Here is a 9969-nt window from a genome sequence, read left to right on the forward strand (position 1 = left end):
CTCTTTCTTCTTCTAGAAGGTCGACCGCGTCCTATCGGGCTTGCTCTGCTTCTGCTTCGGTGTAGAGTTCGACTCGGGGTGCGTTGTGAAGCAGGTCACTTGGCAAGACTGCTTCAGCTCCGTAGACCAAGAAGAACTGAGTCCTCCCAGTCGACCGGTTTGGCGTGGTCCTTAATCCCCAAAGCACCGACGGAAGTTTGTCGACCCATGCGCCAGCTGCGTGCTTGAGGTCGCGCATCAGTCGGGGTTTCAACCCTTTGAGAATTAAGCCATTTGCTCGTTCTGCTTGCCCATTCGACTGAGGGTGGGCGACTGAAGCATAATCGACTCGTGTACCCTGAGATGCGCAGAAAGCTCTGAATTCTTCGGAGTCGAAGTTTGACCCATTGTCTATGATGATACTGTGGGGAACTCCATATCTGAATACCAACTCCCTGATGAAACTGACGGCGGTGCCGGCATCCAAATTCTTGATGGGTTTAGCCTCAATCCACTTAGTGAACTTGTCGACTGCTACCAATACGTGGGTGTATCCGTTTCTGCCTGTTCTCAGTGGTCCAACCATATCCAACCCCCATACAGCGAAAGGCCAGACGAGTGGAATGGTCTTCAAGGCTGAGGCGGGCTTGTGCGACATATTGGAGTAGAATTGACATCCTTCACACTTGTCGACTATCTCTTTCGCCATCTCATTTGCTCTGGGCCAGTAAAAACCCGCTCGGTATGCTTTAGCCACAATGGTCCGAGAGGAGCATGATGGCCACAGGTTCCCGAGTGGATGTCGTTAAGAATCATTTGACCTTCTTCTGGTGTTATGCATTTTTGGCCGACTCCAGTCGCACTTTCTCTGTACAACTGTCCCCTCATGGCGGTGAAGGCTTTGGATCGACGGACGATCCCTCGAGCCTCTTCTTTATTCTCGGGGAGCTCTTTCCTCAGAATATAAGCGATATAGGGCACTGTCCAGTCGGGAGTGATGACCACAACTTCCATGATTAAGTCGACCACAGCTGGGACCTCGACTTCAGTCGGATCTGTGGCGCTTTTTGGCTGCGGGGCTTCCTCAGTGAAAGGATCTTCTTGAACCGACGGCGTGTGAACATGCTACATAACACGCCACTCGGAATGGCTTCCCTCCTGGAACCTATCTTCGCCAAGTCATCGGCTGCTTGATTTTTCAGTCAGGGAACGTGATGGAGCTCTAATCCCTCAAATTTCTTCTCCAGCTTTCTGATTGCATTGCAGTATCCAGTCATGGCTGGGCTTCTGACGTCCCACTCCTTCATCACTTGGTTGACCACTATGTCCGAGTCGCCGTAGACCATGAGGCGACGGACGCCGAGTGAAATGGCCATATGCAACCCATACAAGAGTGCTTTGTATTCTGCTTCATTGTTGGAGGAATCAAAGTGAATCTGGAGTACATATCTGAGCTTATCTCCTCGGGGGGAAACCAAGACCACTCCGGCACCGGAACCATTCAGCATTTTGGAGACATCGAAGAACATAGTCCAGTGCTCTGAGTGAACTTGGGTCGGTAACTGCTGTTCAGTCCACTCGGCGAGGAAATATGCTATTGCTTGGGACTTGATAGCTTTCTTTGCCTCAAATCTGATATCTAGGGGAAGAAGTTCAATCGCCCATTTTGCCACTCGACCGGTTGCATCTTTGTTGTGCAGAATCTCTGATAAGGGGGCGTCGGTGACGACTTCGATAATATGGTCAGAGAAGTAGTGAGCAAATTTCTTCGTGGTCATATAAATCCCATATACAAGCTTCTGATAATGAGGGTATCGTTGCTTGGATGGGGTCAGGACTTCGGAAATGTAATATACTGGGCGCTGAACTTTGAAGGCTTTCCCTTCTTCTTCCCGCTCGACCGTAAGTATAGTACTGACGACTTGTCCTGTGGCTGCAATGTAAAGCAGCAAAGGCTCTTTGCTGATTGGAGCAGCAAGCACCGGCTGGGTGGAAAGCAGGGTTTTTAATTCTGCAAACGTTGTGTCAGCTTCAGGAGTCCACTCGAACTTGTCTGACTTCTTTATCAGTCGGTAAAGAGGCAATGCCTTCTCACCGAGACGAGAGATGAATCGACTTAAAGCGGCCAAGCAACCAGTAAGCTTCTGAACATCGTGCACACGCACAGGTCGTTTCATTCGGAGTATTGTGCCTACTTTCTCTGGGTTTGCATCGATTCCTCGTTCGGAAATGAGAAAACCAAGTAACTTTCCACCAGGAACTCCGAATGTGCACTTGGATGGGTTAAGCTTGATATCGTACCTCCTGAGGTTGGCAAATGTTTCAGCGAGGTCAGTCAGCAGGCCGGAACCTTTTCGTTACTTGACCACAATGTCATCCATGTACGCTTCCACATTTCGACTGATTTGAGTGAGCAAACACTTCTGAATCATCCTCATGAACGTGGCTCCGGCATTCTTGAGGCCGAATGGCATGGTGACATAACAGAAGCACCCGAATGGGGTGATGAAAGCCGTTTTGATCTCATCGGGTCCAAATAGACGGATCTGATGGTACCCGGAATAAGCGCCCAAGAAAAAAGTCGCTCACATCCCACAGTCGAGTCGACTATTTGGTCGATGCGGGGAAGAGAAAAATGATCTTTCGGGCAGGCCCGATTGATATGCTTAAAATCGATGTACATGCGAAGTGAATTGTCCTTTTTGGGGACCATGACGACATTGGCGAGCCACTCGGAGTGGTAAATCTCTCGGATAAACTCTGCTGCTAGGAGCCGAGCCACTTCCTCGCTAATGGCCTTCCTTTTCTGGACGGCGGACCGTCGCAGATGTTCCTTCACAGGTTTTGCCTTTGAATTGACTCGTAGACGATGCTCAGCCAGTCCCCTGGGTACACCCGGCATGTCGGAAGGTTTCCATGCAAAGATGTCCCAGTTCTCATGGAGGAACTGGATGAGCGCTTCTTCCTATTTGGGGTCGAGTGTTGTGGAGATATGAGTCGGAGCAGCGTTAGGGTCGGTCGGGTGGATGCTAACGGGTTTTGTCTCACCGGACGACTGAAATGCTGATTCCGTAGCATGCTTTTTGGCTCGCAGCAAATCACTCGGGTCTGCGTTCCTTTGGTGTTCCTGCCACTCTTCTGCCACCATCTGAGCATCGGCGATCTTTGAGCCTTTCTGGAAGCACTCTTCTGCCTTCTTGTGGTTACCAGTGACAGTGATCACGCCTTTAGGGCCAGGAATCTTCAGTTTGAGGTACACGTAACATGGTCGAGCCATAAAACGTGCATAAGCTGGCCTGCCCAAAATTGCATGATAGGCACTTTGGAAATCCACAACCTCAAATGTCAGCTTCCCTTTGTGGAAATTCTTTGAATCACCAAAAACTACATCAAGAGAAATCTGGCCGAGTGATGCGGCCTTCTTGCCAGGGATGACTCCATAAAACTCATGTTGCTTGTGCTCAGTCTGGACATCGGAATGCCCATCCCTTTCAGCGTCTCAGCATACAGTATATTCAAACTGCTGCTGCCATCCATCAACACTTTGGTCAGTCGAGTGCCTTGAACGACGGGGTCAACCACCAGCGCTTGCCTCCCAGGGGTGCTATGTGCGTGGGGTGGTCAGATTGGTCGAATGTAATGGCAGTCTGTGACCACTTCAGGTAATTGGGTGTTGACGGAGCAACCATATTCACCTCTCGGTTTATAACTTTCAGTCGGTTTTTGCTCTCAACATCGGCAAAAATCATCAAGGTGGAATTGACCTACAGATATTCCTCGTCACTATCCTCCTTGTCCTCAACCTTGTCCGACTCTTTTTCCTTGTCCTTGGGCTGCTTCCCTTGGAACTGCTGTATCAGGAGTCGACACTGTCGAGTGGTATGCTTCGGATAAATGAAATTACCCTCTTCGTCTTTCTTGGTGTGGATGTGACATGGTAAATCCAACACGTCATTTCCTTCTTTATCTTTTACTTTCTTGGGGTTCCAAGGCCCCTTGGGTTTCCCTTTGAACTTTCCTTGGTTCAGGGCCAAGGCTTCTCCAGGAGCGGCTGGCTCGGCTTTACGCTTTTGCTTCCGACTGAAATTTCCGCCTCCGGTGTCCTGGGCGACTGACTTGTGCTTGCCACTCCGGAGCCGATCCTCTTCCTCACTATTGGCATATTTGGTGGCTATTTCCATCATTCGACTCAGAGACATGTCTCCGGTTCGACCAAATTTCAGGCTTAGCTCTCTGTATTTTATGCCCTCCTTGAAGGCGCAAACTGCCTGGTGATCAGATACATTTTCTACTGTGTGATGCAGTGTGATCCATCTCTGGATGTAATCCCTCAGAGTCTCATTCGACTTCTGTACACAAGATTGCAGCTCTGTCAGTCCCGCCGGCCGCTTGCATGTTCCTTCGAACATCCTGACAAACACTCGGGAGAGGTCCTCCCACGTGTAGATGCTGCTGGGTGTCAACTGATTCAGCCATGCCCTGGCTGACCCTTCCAACATGAGAGGCAGATGCTTCATGGCCACCTCGTCAGTTCCACCGCCGATCTGAATAGCCACTCGGTAGTCCTCAAGCCAAGTATCGGGCTTGGTCTCACCGTTGAACTTGCTGACTCCAGTCGCCAACCTGAAGTTGGGAGGAATCACCGCGGCTTTGATGGCTCTGCTGAAACACTCTGGTCCGGAGACGTGCACTCGGCTGCTGGTGGGTACATCTCTGTCATTACCCTCTCTGTGGGCTTTGTTCCGGTCGACCAGACCTTGAACAATGATGGATCTCGCATCAAAGCCTGGTTCCCTGGGGTCGACTGGAATTCTTCGCCCGCCACTGTACTGGCGTCTGTCATCCTGCTGTCGAGGCATATATGATCCACCTCTCCGAGGAGGAGTGGGCACTCGACGTCGATTGTTGCGATTGACTCGGTGATCATCTTGCTCATAGTTCCTGTACTGATCGTGCCGGTCGCCATGCCCTTCACGCCTCGGGGGCGATCTGGGGCTATGAGCTGACTGGACAGTATTCGCCGCCACGGACCTGCTATGAATCCTGTTCCGCGACTGCGACACAGCCGAATTCTGATCTCCAGCTGCCCGGAGCAAATCCCTGATCTGCATCAAGCCTCTGCCAGCCTCTGACTGGGAAGGCTGAATCGATTCTGCTATACGTGTTGCAGCTGCCAAATTCTGGATTGGAGTGCGGTATACCTGAGTCGGAGGTTTAAAGAGTTGGCGTCGACTGGAGTCTGGAATCCGTTGTCGCGCACGCTCGTCGAATGCCCGCTGAAGGTTCTCCAGTCGAGTGTGCTCAGCCAGGTTGGCTAAGCGCGCGTCCTCTAAGGCGCGAGCCTCAGGGGTTTCTCCAATGATCGGAGTATGAAGCGCATCCATGTTCCGGCGGCGAAGCTCTTACCTCTGCTGCGAGTCGAGGGGCTCGGGGCGGTACTCCTCATGGTCGTGCGACGGGTCGCCTCTGCTGTTGCCTCCCTCGGCGCCAAGAAAGCCGGGGGGAACGTGTGTCCCATTGACCATCAGGACCTCCGCCGCCGGATCACTGCTATCGCATTCGGATGCAGTCTCTGCGGAGCCAGTCGACAGGTCGAACAGGCCATAGAGAGATTCGTCGGTCTCGATTGCCGCGACTTGGGCAGTGGTCGTCTGGCGAGCCACTGCATGCCTCACCCATCGCTGAAGCCTCGACCGACCGGAGCGCTTACGCCGGCGAGAAGCTGGAGGGAGGATGACACGAAAACCGGCCGATACTGAGTCGACGGTTGACGCAGAAGGACGCCGCGGACGCATGCTTGAAAGTGCGTAGCTCCACGGACCGGGAGCGCATCCACGTCGAGCGGAGCCTCCTGCAGCCAGGCAGAGTCGTCGGCGACGAATGTGAGCGCGCCGAGACGGATCTCACGGCCCTCAACCAAAACTCCACCTGAAACCATGATGATGGGAATTGAAAAAATTGCAACTTCTCCAACAAGTTGCTAAGACACCTGCCCCAAGGTGGGCGCCAACTGTCGTGGTTCTAAGTCTGACAGTAGAATAGGGGGTAGGTATGGAGAGGCAAGATCCTAGCTATGGAGCAGTTGTGCACACAAGTGTTTTACGAGTTCAGTCCCTTCTCGGAGGAAGTAACAGCCCTACGTCTCGGAGCCCGGAGGCGGTCGACTGGATTATGTGTGTGAGAGTTACAGGGGTGCGAACCCTTCTACCAGTGGAGGGGGGTGGCTTATATAGAGGACGCCAAGACCCCATCCAGCCCACGTAGCAGAGGGTTTAAAGTACATTAAGGTCGAGCATTACTGGTAACGCCCTACATAAAGTGTCATCATGACCATTAAGACTACTTAATTACAGACCGTTTGGATACATAGTAGATCTTGAACTCCTGATGGTCGAGTGAGTCTTCATGGTCGAGTGTCTTCAGGTTCGTCGAGTGTCTTCTAGTCCGTCGAGTGGAGTTCCTCTTGGTCGACTGGAAGACGGCTTCTTCTAAAAGATGTCCTTGAGGAGGGTACCTTAGACAGGTTCATGACCCTACCCTAGGTACATGACTTCATCACCGGGCACAACTTGTTGTAGTAGACAGTCGGGAAGTCGTCGTGCTAAGGCCCCATAGGACCAACACCCCAGAACAGCAACCGCCGCCGATGAAAAATAATGTAGATCGGAAGGATCCAAACCAAAGACACACGAATGTAGACGAACAACGACGAGATCCGAGCAAATCCACCAAAGATAGATCTGCCGGAGACACACCTCCACACGCCCACCAACGATGCTAGACGCACCGCTGGAACGGGGGCTTGGCGGGGAGACCTTTATTCCATCTTTAGGGAGCGACTGCCGTCTCGCCTTCCTGAGTAGGACACAAACCCTAACAAGATTGAAAAAAATGACTAAAAACGGAGCCCTCCCGCCGGCCCTTGCCAGGATCCACCGCGCCTCCATGGCCTAGGGCCACCGGAGACGAGGCGGACCTGCGCCGACGCCGGCGAGAGGCACGAACCCTAACTTTCTTTCTTGGAGGAGGAGGAGGCGGAGCCCTATATACTTGTTGTTTGGGGGCAACAATTGTCTTTATATTTAGATATCTATATATTCATATAGACAATGGTCTAAAAAGATTCCCTCATACACGTCCAGTTTTGCATTAGAACGTCTATATACGGGGACCATGACATGACAGGTGGGCTGTCGCTCGGGAGAGGAAAAAATCATGACTGCAGCTGAGTTTAGACGACGCCTTCACATTGTCTAGGCGTGGACATTGTCGAGGTTGATTTAGAGGATGTGTATATTTGGACGACCATATAGACAAGCTATTGGACGTCTGTTTTGGGCTCAGGTCGTGGAAAATGAGTATAGACATCCATATAGACAAGCTATTGGAGATGCTCTAACTAACCAAATGACACATGAATTAAAATTTGAGATTTAATCTATGAGACTATGACTTAAAGAAAACCCCACTAGTTACATTAACAACTAGATCATTGATGACCGCGTCCTTCTATTTTGTCTCCTAGTTCCATCTAAAAGTATAGTGCATTTTGTAGCTTGTGGTTGTCTCAATTTTTCTCAATAATGCCATAGAAGTGAAGAAATGAATATGACTGATTTGCAATAATAGTTTGTTGAGCCGTTTTCTTAGACTTAATAGATTTCTTTTGATCATGACCCCCTTTTGGCTCCTAAAATAACTCTCTCGCAAAGACTCACATCAAGACATCTAGGAAATGAAATTTTGAGGTAACAAAAATTAAATTAGATGGTATGAATGTTTCCGAATTTTTGGTAAATTATTACCTGAACAATCTAAATCATCCCTGACATTGTTGTTCGCCTACCAAAAAATTCTACGCCGTAGTTTAACAAAAAATGCTTAATCTCTTGTAGGAGATGTTATTTGCTTTCTGATGCTTTAGCATTTGTCATGAAAAGATTATCCCATCTTGTTACCTTCCATATAAAGTGACCTAGAAATCGTCTGATAGCTATTATATTATTAGTTTGTCACTTGCAATGGATCTAGATTATGTCTAAGACATAGTTTGGAGATTGGAGCGTATTCAAACAAAAGATGGAACTATTCCAGTAAACAATGATTTTTTAAACGGAAAACATTACATATATTTGACCCTTTTTGCCTGCTACTAGTAAATGCATAAGAACATATGCGCAATCTGTATTAGTGAAACAGATAACTCAACTTCTGAAAAGGTCATGTTGGCATGCACTAGTTTTAAGACTCATAATAATAATTGATATAACATGTGAGGTTCACATCCAACTACAAAAAGAAGCCAAGCCTTTTTACTACAACAACTCATAAGACGTTGTAACTAATCAACACCAGCTCAGCTTCAGAAGTAAGTGGCTAGTCCGGTTTGCCAATATCACAAGGAAGAAAGGTTCATTCAACACCCGCAAAAAAAAAGATTCATTCAAACATTCAACATATAACCTAGTTTAATACTCCCTCCATAAACTAACATAAGAGCGTTTAGATCACTAAAATAGTGATCTAAACACTGTTATATTAGTTTACAGAGGGAGTACAACATACTCCTTCCGTTCCTAAATATAAGACCCTTTAGAGATTCCAATATAGACTACACACGAAGCAAAATAAGTGAATCTACATTCTAAAATATGTCTATATACATTTGTATGTAGTTCGTATTAAAATCTCTAAAAATGGCTTATATTTAGAAACGGAGGGAGTATAAGGCAAACTGTAAGTGGTATTAAGCCATATGTGTTGTTTGGAAAGACCAAATCTTACTAAATAAAAAATCAAGAATTTCATAACTATTGACGGCTTATTATTAAGGCAATAGGCAGATAGCAGTGGCAAAGGCACCAGAAAATGCAATGACTAGGACAAGTTAGTGGAAGGAAGTAATCCATCCAACTAAAAGGGAACGCTTGTAAGGGACATTTTTTTTGCGATAACATTTGTATTACTCAAATAGTAAAGTCTTTACAATCATCACGGGCAAAACCCAAGACTTCATCTGTCCCAGAACCTAACCAGGTCATAGTCCGGCCTTCTACTTGAGCAAACCTGGCTAAACTATCACTAGCTTTATTCTGAGCACGTGAGACAGGAGTAATACAAGTTTGTCTTAGACGTAAAAGAAGTCTAATTTCATTCACCAAGGAGGCATAAACTGAGCGATCAACTTCACCAGACGAGATCAAAGACACCGCCAACCTCGAATCTGATTCAATGGCAATTGGAAGGCCCGATCTTTGAATGGCCAGGGATAGACCTTCCATAATTCCACACAGTTCAGCTTCAACCGCATCTCTACAAGAGTATAATGATCTGCACACAGAAAAAATGATCGAGCCCCTCCAATCCCGAAGAATCATACCAGCACCTGCTGCCTCACTATCCACAAACGACCCATCAGTGATCAGTTTAACCCACCCATGGCCAGGGGGACTCCACTTCGGTTCAACAATTGCCTGATGAGTTGAAGCTCTTTTCACCAACAGATTATCATAAGACAAGTAGCCCTTCCCTTTAGTGGGATCCATCTCTGAGTTGAGTTTATACCAAGAAGTTCATCAAAATATCTTCCCAGGAAACCCACAGAAACATCCATGGGTGGTGCCGGCTTGTGGTGGACAACCTCATTCCGAATATACCAGCTTCTCCAGAATATAAGAAGCAGTTTGCATCGATGAACATCAGCCATAGTGTCCATCACATGAAGGAGCCATTACTTGCCTGTTTGAACAATTGATTCAATAGGTGGAAGCCTCCACTGTTTTCCCATTACCCTGTAGAGGTCTCGTCCACGCTGGCATCTCAAAAAAGGATGATAGTTATCCTCTTCTTCCATACCACAAACATGGCATGCACTCACCACTTCGAGCCCAATCTTGTGCTTGTTCTTCCACGTGGGCAAGGCGTCAGTCGCCAGCCGCCAAGCGAAGTTTCGAACTGTCGGTGGTATCTCACAGCTCCAAATCAATTTCC

This window comes from Triticum dicoccoides, chromosome 2B (assembly GCF_002162155.2).
Source record: "Triticum dicoccoides isolate Atlit2015 ecotype Zavitan chromosome 2B, WEW_v2.0, whole genome shotgun sequence".
NCBI classification, from domain to species: domain Eukaryota; kingdom Viridiplantae; phylum Streptophyta; class Magnoliopsida; order Poales; family Poaceae; genus Triticum; species Triticum dicoccoides.